We start from the raw sequence: 13,124 nt of genomic DNA, 5'->3' as shown, positions 1-13,124 counted from the left end.
ACTAGGATCTCAGAAGCACTGGGTGTGCAATGTTTTATTAGGAGACTTACTTAGATAAAAATCATTAACAAATTAAACTTAAGAAGATGAAAGAACGTTCATACAAATAATTTTTAAGTAGAAAGAAGTTTCTGAGAGGGAGAATGTTTACAAGTGTCGGGAAAGTGCTAAGAGAAATTAACAAATGTTCGAAGGAAATGTTTCCTCCAATGTTTGACACCAGAATAGAAGATGCAGAAATGAGAGTGGGGAAGTGAGGAAAAGGCTGGTGGACCTAAATGACATCCTTAAAGAGAAATGCAAACGATTTGGTTTGCAGGGTGGTGCAAAGCCGTGGTTTCCGGCCCCAGGGTATGGAGATGTGGAGGCTGGTCCCAACTGTACTATCACATGTAGCCCTTGGACACATCACCTGATATCCCACGCATGTTTCCCCATCCACAAAATGAAGATGATGATGGGAAGGAGGACAAGACACTCTTGATGGTCCCTTCCAGCTCCGGAAATCATACAGGTCAATTTGGGTCTACTGATACCACCTATTCCATTTTCGTTCTGAGAATCGACAGCCAAACACCAGGTCCTTAGACCCTCAGATTTTCAGTTTATTCCCAGGGTTGGGCAACCATCACTGCAATCAGTGTAATAACATTCTTCATCTCCCCTAAGAGAAACCTCTTACTCATTAGCCATCATTCTCCATCTCTCCCCAGACCCTCCTACCCTAGGCAACCCCTAATGTATCCGTACGTTCTGTATCTGTAGATTTGCCTGTTCTGGACATTTTCTTATACACGGAGTTATACAATATGTGGTCTTTTGTGACTGGCTCTTCCCACTTAACACAATGTTCCAGGTTCATTCACGTGGCGGTACGTACCAGTGCTTCACTTCCTTTTATGGCTGAATAATATTCCATTGTGTGGATATACCTCACTTTGTCTATCTGCTCACCAGTTGATGGGCATGTGGGTGGATTCCAATTACTGGACATTTGCGTGTCTTTGGTGAACATATGTTTCACTTCTCTTGGTTCAGTGCATATCTACAAGGGAATTGCTGCCGCCAGACTGTTTCCCAAAGTGGCTGTGTCATTCTACACTCCCACCGGAAGCGTGTGAGAGTCCCAGTCGCTCTGCATCCTCACTATCACTTGTGATGGTCTTTTTTACTAAAGCCAACCTGTTGGGTGTGATGTGGTATCCATTAGTGATTTTGACTTGCATTTCCCCAGTGGCTAAAGATGTTGAGCATCTTTTCATACGCTTTTTGGCCATCTGCATGTCTTCTTTTGAGAAATGTCTATTTAGACAATTCACTCATTTCTAGTTGTTTTTTTTTAAGAGCTCTTTTTATATTCTGGATACAAGTCCCTTATTATGTATGTATGATTTGCCATATTTTCCCATATTTTGTGGGTGTCTTTTCACTTTCTTCATGATGTCCTTTGAAGAGCAAACATTTTTTATTTTGATGAAGTCAACTATACCTATTTTTTTCTTTTGTCACTTGCGCTTTTGGTATTGAACCTAAGAAGGCTTTGACTAATATTTTAGGCAAGGTCACAAATATCTTCTATGTTTTCGTTCAAGAGTGTTATAGTCTTAACCCTTATATTTTGGTCTATGATTCATTTTGAGTTGTTTTTTTTTAATAAATTTATTTATTTATTTTTGGCTGCGTTGGGTCTTCGTTGCTGCACGCAGGTTTTCTCTAGCTGCGGCGAGCGGGGGCTACTCTTCGTTGCGGTGTGCGGGCTTCTCATTGCGGTGGCTTCTCTTGTTGTGGAGCACGGGCTCTAGGCGCACGGGCTTCAGTAATTGTGGCACGCGGGGCTCAGTATTTGTGGCACACGGGCTTCAGTAGTTGTGGCTCGCGGGCTCTAGAGCGCAGGCTCAGTAGTCGTGGTGCACAGGCTTAGTTACTCTGCAGCATGTAGGATCTTCCCAGACCAGGGCTCAAACCCATGTGCCCTGCATTGGCAGGCAGATTCTTAACCACTGCGCCACCAGGGAAGTCCAAGTTCAGTTTTTAATGTGGTGTGAGGTCCAACTTAATTTTTATGCCTGAGGCCGTCCCGTTGTCCCAGCACCATTTGCAGAAAAGACAGTTCTTTCCCAATTGAATTGTCTTGGCACCTTCGTCAAAAATCAACTGACCGTAAATGTGTGGGTTCATTTCTGGACTCTCGAAACGTTGATATAGGTGTCTATCCTTATGCCAGCACCCCAGTCTTAGTTACTGTAGCTTTGTAGTAATTTTTCAAGTTGAGAAGTGTGAATTCTCTAACTCTGTTCTTATTTTTTAGATTGTTTTGGATATTCTGGGTCCCTTACAATGTCATATAAACTTTAGAATCAGCTTGGTCAATTTCTGCAAAAAAGGGAGCTGGGATGTTGCTGGGGATTGTGTTAGTTTTGTATGTCAGTGTTGGGGGCCTGGGATCATTTTATAAAGGAAACTTCTCCAGTTTGTAGTCCCCAGGAATACATACCTGGGATCCTTACCTCTGTGCACCCCCAGAGCCAGCAGAGGCTACTTGGGCATTAGATACCATTTGAGAAAAAGGTATTACGGTCTATCTATTTGCACTCTGTTTAATAATCTTATATTTATAAAGCACTTTACGAATAGGAAGCATGATGTAGAAGCCAAGTCTTGGCTTAATCATTAGAGGACTAGTTACCACCTAAGAAAATCACTTCAACTAATTCTATATGACCTAAGTAAAAAGTGGAATAATCCTTGGGCTTAAGTTTGGGTATGAGTTTCGCACACATTTCCATCCACAAAGCTGACTGCTACTAAAGGGACCTTTTAAGAGACCTAGATAGACCAGGTGGCTCCTCTGCCTCTTGAGTGTATAGCCCCAAATTGTCAAGTATCACACACTACGAACACAGAACTTTGCCATGCAATCTATTTCCTTTATCATGATATACTAAGCAATATAGCACTTGAATCATGTCTTTCAGTTTTGATTTAGCATTCAACTTGAATTAGGAATACGCTGCTACCTGTAGAGGGCAGTCATAACATACCCGGATGCTCAAAATCAGAGGCTCATCCTGGAATAGAGCTAACGGTCTGTGGATAAACTGCTGACCCACAACACAGATAATCCTTTTGCTTCAGTTGATGTAACTTTGCAGGGAGGAGCCCAGCAGACTGAGCGACAGACCAGCACCAGACAAAGGAAGAGAAACAGAGTGGACCCCGGGCTGGTGGTGTTAAAATCAAGCTACAGGACTCATTTGGAGACTATTGTAAAAACATGCCTAGGCTTTCCCCAGACAACCAAGAAGAACTCCAGAAACATTTCTCCAGACCATCTATGCCGATACAATTTCTGCTCCCGCCCAGGGCTGAGGAATATAATGCGAACATTTATCAAACAGTGGAAAATGAAGGAGGCACCATAGCCAGGCACAATGTCAAGGTAAGACCATCTCCACAGTCCGTGACCTTTCTTGACAAGGAAAGGGTTTATCCAGAAAGAATATAAAACCGCAAGCAAGCTTTAGTGCCAGTGATCACTTTATCTTATTGATGATTTATCAAAAATGCTTCCAAACCAAACCCAAGAGAGAAACTAGAACCTTGATAATAATTACCTGATCCTTCCAGTTTTCTCCAATCTAAACAACTTCCCTTTACCAAGGCAAGCAATCACATTTTGTTTGTTTGTATGTTTCAGGAGGTAATGTTTTAAAAAGCAAAAAACCTAGACATAGATTTTTGTGGTTCTTGATATTAACCCTTAGATATTTTTCTCTGATATAAAAATTATATCCCATATAGTAATGAAAAGCTTTCTACAAAAATTGCTCGAGAAAACAAACTGATAAACTAATACAGGCACATAAGAACATTAAGGGGCTTAGGGTTTTTTTTCCTAAAGTCATAGTTTCCTAGGTGAATTTCCTAAGCGTGAATTTCTGCCACTAGATAACACGATTTCCCTAAAGAGTAACCATTTTCCTGCTCAGTATTGTGTGTATCTTTGCAGAAAGTACAGTTTAAGTCTGTAAATCCTCTTAACTATAAATAGAACCACCTCTTAAAAGGTTATTCATGTGGAGGGAGATGGGCACGTGTTAATACCTCTGACAAATAATGATCAGAACTCAGAATTAAACGCTGCAAATCCTACGACAGCAAACCTGTCCAAATCCTGTAGCACTAGAAAATCTATCTGTCCCTATGCTCATATCCTCATAATAATCATTATTTATTTGTAGACTCTAAGTATCTGGATCTGCCCTTTCCCCAATGTTATTTTAACCGATTGGCACAAGGAGAAGAAAAATTGTGGGTTTTTTTAATCATTAGGAACCTTTTTCTGTAGGAATGTACTGACCTTTACTTTCGAGCTTTCAGACAAAAAATACATGAATTTCCACACCTCCTCCTATCACCGAAACACTAGGTCTTTAGGAAACTAGAATGAAGTGGGATAGAATGGCCAGAAGTCCTTAATTAATGGGCATCTAAATGAAGGCAACACACACAAAAGAGATTTCTAAAAGGTAGAATTTGGAGACAACTCTGAGGAAGCAGGCGGCAATAACAGCATATGTCGTGTGGGCATGTATATAATATGCATGTATGTATAGATATAATATGTGCATACACACGTATCATTTCAAAGATCTAACTGCCTTGGAGAGTATGCTTTAAGCAGAGTCATAGGCAAAGGACTGGAAAGTATCTATGAACGTGCAGTACACATTCCGACAGCGTCCTGGAATCGACAGCCCTGGGGTGCTGGGCCCTCCGAGCTGCCATCCTGACCTCATTAACCCAGGTAATCAGGTCCCAGCCTGTGCAGCAGCAGGTGCAAGCAGTCAGGAGTGATCCAGTTGGGATGCTACTGGCCTCTCCACTCAGTGTTGCCTTTTTCTATTGCGTCTGAACATAGATGCACATTGAGGCGGCCATGTCCCTTCATCTAGCAAGGATCAGGATGGTAGAACTCAATGCATTTAAGTCTACAAATATCACTGAGTCCCTACTATCTGCAAAACCTTGGGCTAAGTTTTGAGAAAGAGAAAGATTTTGTCCTTCCTCTCTACAGACTCCCAGTATTATCAAAACTGCATCCTATCAGGATGAGTCCTGTCAATGCTAGAGGTTATCTATGTGATTACACCCTTTCAATCAGTAAGACACTGAGATGGAATATGATTGATATGGAGTAAAACAACTGAAAAAGGCCTAATGAAAGAGTGGAAAAGGTGACATTTAAGGTAGACATGAAATAATATCTAGAAATGGAGAGAAGTAAGCAAAACATGGGCTGAAATGTGTCTAGATGCCCAGAGTCTTAAATGCACAACTATCTGTAAAACTTTTAGGAAAAAAATGACAGGAAATCTTTATAACCTAAGGCAGGCAGAGTTCTTTTTTTTTTTTTTTTTTGCTGCATGCGGGGCTCTCACTGCTGTGGCCTCTCCCGTTGCGGAGCACAGGCTCCGGACGCGCAGGCTCAGCGGCCATGGCTCACGGGCCCAGCCGCTCCCCAGCATGTGGGATCCTCCCGGACCGGGGCACAAACCTGTGTCCCCTGCATCGGCAGGCGGACTCTCAACCACTGCGCCACCAGGGAAGCCCAGGCAGAGCTCTTATATAGCAAAAGCATAGTTCATGGAAGAAAAACTGATAAATTGGATCCCATCAAAAATAAAGACCTTTGCTCCGCCAAAGACCCTATTTAGGAGAATGTAGAGACAAGTTACAGACTTGGAGAAAATATTTGCAAACCCCATATCTGACAAAGACCTTGTAATCAGAACTATAAAGAACTCTCAAAACTCAAGAATAAAAAACCCAAACATTCCAAGTAGGATATGGGCAAAAGACGTGAACAGGCATTTCATCAAACAGCATACACAGATGGCAAATAAACACATGAAAAGATAGTCAGCATCACTACCACTAGGGAAATGCAAGCTAAAAACACAATGAAATATCACTACTCACCTATCAGAATGGCTAAAATGAAACATAGTGACGAAACCAGTTTCTGGCAAGGATGCAGAGATGCTAGATCACTCAAAGATTGCTGGTAGGACGGCAAAATGGTACAGGCAGTGTGGAAAACAATTTGGCTGTTTCTCACAAAACTAAACATGCAACTACCGTACGGTCCAGCAATTTCACTACTGGGCGTTTATCCCAGAGAAATGAAAACCTATGTTCACACAGACTCCATATGCTAATGTTCACAGCAGCTTTACTCATAATAGCCAAAAACTAGAAACAACCCAAAAGTCCTTCAAGGGATGAAGGATTAAATAAACTGTGGTACATCCGTGCCGTGGAACACGATGAACCAACTAAGAGGAATCAACTACTGATACACAGAAGGAATGAACTACTAACACTGCCCCGGGATCGGTCTCCAGGGAATGAGGCTGAGTGAAAAAAGCGAATCCCACAAGGTCACATTCTGTATGATGCCATCTATATAACACTGTTAAAATAAAATCAGAGAAATGGAGACTAGATTAGCGATTACCAAAGACCAGAATGGCGAGGGTGGTGGATGCAGCTACAAAGGGGTGGTTTGAGGGAGCTTTGCAGGGATGAAATACTTCTTTATCTTGCTTTCGGTGGTTACACAAACCTACGCATGTGATAAAATTGCATAGAACTACACTCACACACACACTTGTGAAATCTGAGTGAGCTCTTAGAATTGTACCAATCTCAGTCTCCTGGTTTTGATGTTGTACGACATGAAGTTCCCATTGGGCGAAACTGGATGAAAAGTGCGTGGGACCATTGTGTAGATCCTTTTTTGGAACTTCCGGTGAATCTATAATTATTTCAAAATAAAAAAAAAAAGTAAAAGCCCTCCAAAGGCAGGTTAGACTGAAATAACAATACATTTACGTGTTGCATAAATGTGTCGCCTACATTCACTGTGGTTCTTCCTGTTGTTCTTTTTATTTGAATTCTTAACCAATTTCATTAGGTCAGTAGCACTGACGTCGTTAGACCTGTTTTAGAGATGAGAAGACAAGTTTGGAAAAACTTTTGGTTCCACGTGTGAAGTCAGCTGAGTGGTGATTTGAACCTAGGTTTTTCTGACACTGATTTCATTACTAATTCGATAGATGCTGGCAGTGTTTTAGAAGCAGGCTATAATCTCGTGGGCTTGAAGCCAGTAGCCTCAATAGTGATTTCTCTGTGCATTCTGCCCAAAGCAGCCCAACACGGCCACTAGTTTACTACAAAATAAATTAATATTCCCCAAACATACACACGCACACACACCACACACATACACTCACGAACTTGGCTTCGTCAGAATTCTTTTTTCTCCACAAGGATTTTTGCTTCCTTCCATTCAGGGCACAAAGTACAAGCAGGAGGTGGGGTGCTCCCTGGACCAGTCACTCTTTCTAATAGTAAACGTGAGAGAGAGAGAGGAAACTTTCCAGCCACACTGGCAATAAGTCAAGTCATTGACCCATCCATCCATCAATACAGATATATACGCGTATGTGTGTGCATTCCTTCCCTGTAATAAAAGTGGGCAGAGCTTAGACAAGAAAGTGTTCTACACAAAATTACTGTTCGTATCATTTCAATGTCGATGCCCCTCTAAGAGCACAGACTCCTAAGTGCTCTCCTGTTCCAGATGTGTGACCCCTTGGGCGTCTGATCAAAGCACTTGTTTTGAGACATTACACAGTAAAAGGAGAGAAACCAATTCCAAGGCCCCAAAGGGCACCTATGAAGACAGCAGAGCTTTGTGTGGCAAAAACGATAGAAGAAAGAAGAGAGGGAAAAATACCTTAGTGAGAAAGGAATTATGCTTCTAGTATCCAGCACCTTCACATTAACGTACTCAGAAGACAAAATTGTTCTGTCCTGCCTCCAGTTGTGAAAGGGTAAGTTCACTGAGAAGGACAAAGGTGGTTCTTATCTTTCCGAAGACCCTCTGAAAAGAATTCTGTACCAATCTGCTTAACACCTGAGAGGCTCGCAAACCCGCTTAGGGAAAGGCTCACCTGGAAGTCTGTCGTGGTTACATCTTCCGTCCTTGGCGCGCACGGGTGAGCCGGGAATCCTTGGGTTCCTACTGCAGGTGTCTCCAGGGGAGCAAAGGCAGGAGGGCTGACCAGGCTCCAGACTCAGGGGCTTCTGGGAAAATGTGATTCTTCCCGCCAGTGGGAACATCATGTAAAACCCAGTGTGAGCGTCTTCATTCTCCACAAGATTTTTCTACTCTGAAAACAACTATACAAAAAAGATCCACATCAGTCCTATTCTTCAAAGTTTTAGAAAAGTTTTAGATGAAAACTTTTAAATACAAGGTTTGATCATGTTTCCAACTTTTTTTTAACATTTAAATAACTGTCTTTCAGGCTTTTACATTAAAGATTGGGTTTTCGCTGCTGGATTCTATTTTTAGAGGCGAACATCTCCACCAGCACCACCAAATAATTCGGCTGAGCAAAGGTAGACTATGTTTATGGGCTTCTTTGCTCGTCTGAAGTTTTTCTGAATGAGAATGGGTTAGAGGATATATATAGCATTAGGTAGTTTTCTAACTTAGCTTGAGTTTGAAACTTAGCTTTTGTTCTTTCTTTTTTTTTTTTAAATGAATATATTTATTTATTTTTGGCTGTGCTGGGTCTCCGTTGCTGCGCGCGGGCTTTCTCCAGTTGCAACGAGCAGGGGTTACTCTTCATGGCGGTGCGCGGGCTTCTCATTGCGGTGGCTTCTCCTGTTGTGGAGCACGGGCTCCATAGTTGTGGCTCGTGGGCTCAGCAGTTGTGGCTTGCAGGCTCTAGAGCACAGGCTTCAGTAGTTGTGGCACACGGGCTTAGTTGCTCCGCGGCATGTGGGATCTTCCCGGACCAGAGCTAGAACCCGTGTCCCCTGCATTGGCAGGCGGATTCTTAACCACTGCACCACCAGGGAAGCCCTTAGCTTTTGTTCTTGAGACTGTAAGCCTAGAGTTTCTGGACACACAAACGAATGGCAGTATTTCTAAAAGTGGTGGCTCTGAAGTGCTTCGTGTATGTTACCAGTCACACCAGGCTCAGGGCACATGGTAAGAAGCCTCTTATTCTTTGGTGTCTCCGGATTCTCACACATGGCTTGATTTCCAGGGTGTGTGACAAGAGCCACACAGGGCTTCTCTGCAGCCCAACCAGCATCGCTGCCTGGAGAGTCAGCCTAAGGAGCCAGGTGCTTTCTGCTGCCACTGGTAGCTTTGTTGTCGGTTGACATTGACTGAACCACCATGGCATACTCACATAGGACACAGAAGACATGTCTTAATGACTCGTGCCCGTGTTATATTCATTATAATATTCAAGCAGATGTTGCATTTCTGAAATGACTGAAACATCACCAAAAACTGGAGAAAAGGAAGCTTTGCATGGAGATAAGACATCCTGTTATCAATTTTGAAAAGGAGGGAGACTTTTAATAGCAGATTGGACACCACAAAAATTAAAATTATCAAAGCAGGAAATATCAAAATAAAGAAATGTTTGAAAAAGTCTATTAGAACACAGAGAAGAAAGATAAATTAAAATTATGAGGGAGGAGAGGAAATAAGGGATACGGAGGACAGATCTTCAAAATTCACCTTAGGGATAGATAAAAGGAACAGATTAAAAGGGGATCTGAGCAGTGAAATAGCAATAATCAATTTTTTAAAAAAATACAACTTTATATTCCTGATATAAATAAGATTTCATATAATAATTTGAGAATACATATTGTATTCCATCAGACAATAAAAACTAAGTCTAATAATATCTTCATAGAATGTTCAAATTTCAAAAATTAAGACACTATTTCTATAAATATCCAAAAGGGGGAAAATGAGATTACCTACAAGGAAACAAAAAAGAAACTTTACCTTATAATTCTCTGAAGCAGTAAATAACTGAAAACAATAGACTTATAACTAGAGAGCTTTCAAAAAAAAAATGAAAAAACTGTGTCTCAAGACTTATTCATAGCCAGGTGTCATTCATGCCTTAACACAAGAGGAAGATATTTTAAGATATGCCAGGATGTGGATGACACATGACACAATTGCACTTCCTGTATAATCACATGAAAATTCTTTTCGGAGCAACAAAAGATAGGGCAAAATGAGAACCCACGAATGAGAGTCACAGTTCGGAGGGATTGGTGGTAACTATTGAAACAGTTAATCAGATGGAACTAATAGAGGTAAAAAGTGACTGAAGTGTGACTATTCTTTAGAAGTCTGGTTATATCATAAAAAGAAAGGGGAAAAGAATGAGGGAAGAGGCTTACCTCTTCAGATTAACTGGCAGAGCAAGGGAGGAAGGAGACATCGGGCCTCCCTCCTCGTGTCTGGTGGAAGAAAGCTGAAAGAATTCTGCCTGGACAGCATCTCTAAAGCGGAGGGAGGGGCGCCTTTGAGGCGGTGGAGCCAGATGCCAGCAAAGGGAAAGGCAGTGATGTCCCCTTGACTGTCTAAAGAATGTCCAGCTCAAACAGGACTGCAGTTATGCTTTTTAAAAAGTCCCAAGAGGCACGCGGAAGTGTTTGCAGAACAAATGACTGTGACTTTCAACTTGTTTTAAGATAATCCTGGAGGAGAGGAAGGTAGGGCAGATAGGAGGCGAAGCACAACTGGCAACATGCTGATAACTGTTGAAACAGTGACGGGTATGAGGGTTTGTTAGTATATTTGCTCAGTTTATTATTTGTTTTAATTTTGAAAATTAACATAATAAAAACATTTTTGTTAAAAATCACAAAGACTAGAGCTTAGAATTTACCCTTTAAAATTAAATAACAAATTAAATAAATACGGAAATACAGCTTTCCATATTCTATTTATACACCACAGTGGGAGCAGCTAGTATATGCTTTAGGCTTTCACTGGATAGCGAGATTGAACTTAACCTTGCAGAAAAAATTTTAAATGGCAAAAAGATCCTGTCTGGAAGTCTAAAAAGTATACTGTAAAAAATCCTTCTTGGCCTCGGCGTGCTGTTTAGACTTTTATTCATAAATTTTATCGCTCTCAGATTTTAAATTTATGGTTAGGAAGAAATATATCTAAGTCTCATTTCCATTGTGCAAAAGATCTCATAACATCATGTTGGCTTTCCTGCCAAAATCAAGCCAGCCTTCACCAAACCATAAAACCACTGCAAACATGTTAGAATATTTAAAGTTTTGCCTTCTTGCAGGGTAAAGATGTAGATGAAATTTACAGGGAATCTTAGATAGTAATCTTGTGTTATAGGTTCAATACGAACCGTTTATTTCCATTCTGCGCATAAAGCAATTCAGATCAGGCTTGTATCATTTGAGAGCTTATTTTAGAAACCTCTGCAAAATGGTTTTACAGTTACTGCATTTTAAATGACTGAAATAAGTAGCTTTAAAATGAAGCAACTATGTTGAAAGATAATAGTTTAAACATGCAGTGACAATTGGCATATATTCAAATATTCAAGAGTAAAACCCAAATTGCAGACCACGTAAGCAACTTAATTTGACGTCGATGATGTAACCAAATACGTTTCTCCGTAAGAATCTATTTTGCTGATGTGATTTTGAATTCTCGACACTAAAAATCATAAGGATTCATTTTCAAGTGAGAGACCATTCTAAGGACCGTTATTCAAAAACAGACAGAATGAATTAAATATCATAAGCGTAGTCTCAACACACTTTTGTAGCTGCCCGTTCAAACGGCACCTGACTACAAGAGAAAAGTACACAGCAGGGAGGCAGGAGCCGAGCAGCTCAGAAACCTGACCCCGGGGGTCTGTGGAAGGTGGTGGAAAAGGCTCAGACCAAGACTCGGCTGTCGCTGCCTCTCCACGGCCTCACTGCCAGTGCCCAGGAGAGAGTCCAACCCAGGGGGGTCTGGTGCCTACGCCTGGGTCAACAGCCCTGGCCATTCCGTCGGCTGTGAGACAGCCTTAAATAGCTGTCCAGCGCGAGTTTTAAGGGACTGCAACTTTGAAGCAGCGTGTGGACCTCCGAAGGCAACGACGTACTCAAAGGAGAGAGCCCCGATTTCGATGTTTGAGTTCGGGCATCTTGACATCTATCGCCCAAGGGCTTTATGATCACATCTCAGAGATAAATCCATCCTTCTCCTCTGTTTATCCCTAATTAGCAAAGATCCGTGGATAGGCCCTCCACAACTGTACACTCCCTATACATCCCCTCCCCGAGGGGACATGGGTGGACGCTGAAGTTTTCGTGTGGCCCTCTCTGCTCTCTTGAGTCAGACCAGATGGATCCAGTGTGGGTCACCTGATAACTCAGACACATGGGGACATGACTATTTTTACCTATAAGTTATCAGGAAAGGTTGCTTGAGGTTATGTAAAAAATCGTTGAGCAAAATACGGCCAAATGGAATGAATAAAACATGGCTAGAAAGAAACCATCAAAAGCATTTGATATTACCAATTTCGCTCCACATTTCCCAGTTCTGTAATAAATCTGCTCTCTCTGCTTCTGCAAGTTAGATTTAGTCCTGTTTATTTGAGATTCTGATCTGCGACCATTTGCCCAGAAGGTCACATGTTCTGAAGGATGTATTTTTTTAAGTTTTCAGTGGAAGAGAGAGCGTTGTTCCGTCAGCACCATCCTATACTTAATTATACGGACACTTTTGCTGCAGAACAAGTTTGCTGGATTGACAAATAAGGATACGATCAGCAAACAAGAGCCAGGTCCTATCGCTGCCTTTTCTCTGTTTTTGTCTTTTCCTAAAAATAGCTGCAAAGTGACTGTTTTTATGGGTTTTTTTGTTTTGTTTTTTTGTTTTTCTTCTGCGGGACACGGGCCTCTCACTGCTGCGGCCCCTCCCATTGCGGAGCACAGGCTCCGGACGCGCAGGCCCAGCGGCCATGGCTCACGGGCCCAGCCGCTCCACGGCATGTGGGATCTTCCCGGACCGGGGCACGAACCCGCGTCCCCTGCATCGGCAGGCGGACCCCCAACCACTGTGCCACCAGGGAAGCCCAAAGTGACTGTTTTTAACAACTCACTAGTGTCAGCAAAATCTGTAGGGCTCCCCTTTCCCAGAGTTTCTGTCTCAGAGAAGAAAGCCAGGCATGTCTGTCATTTGTTGGCCCCTCAGGGAG

General features: G+C 42.0%; 1 protein-coding gene across 6 annotated transcripts in view; it reads right to left on the bottom strand.

Moving 5' to 3' along the window:
- ATP6V1H (ATPase H+ transporting V1 subunit H) overlaps window positions 1–13,124 on the bottom strand; it is a gene marked incomplete at its 5' end in the record, with an annotated part of 123,765 nt that overhangs the window by 90,651 nt on the left and 19,990 nt on the right. For all 6 annotated transcript variants that reach the window (XM_079901348.1, XM_079901349.1, XM_079901347.1 and 3 more), the window contains one exon: window positions 8,022–8,250. The remainder of the gene's footprint in view (window positions 1–8,021; window positions 8,251–13,124) is intronic.

The sequence above is a fragment of the Stenella coeruleoalba genome, assembly GCF_951394435.1.
Source record: "Stenella coeruleoalba genome assembly, chromosome: 17".
In the NCBI taxonomy this organism is placed as follows: Eukaryota; Metazoa; Chordata; class Mammalia; order Artiodactyla; family Delphinidae; genus Stenella; species Stenella coeruleoalba.
This window is presented reverse-complemented; position numbering and strand designations above follow the sequence as displayed.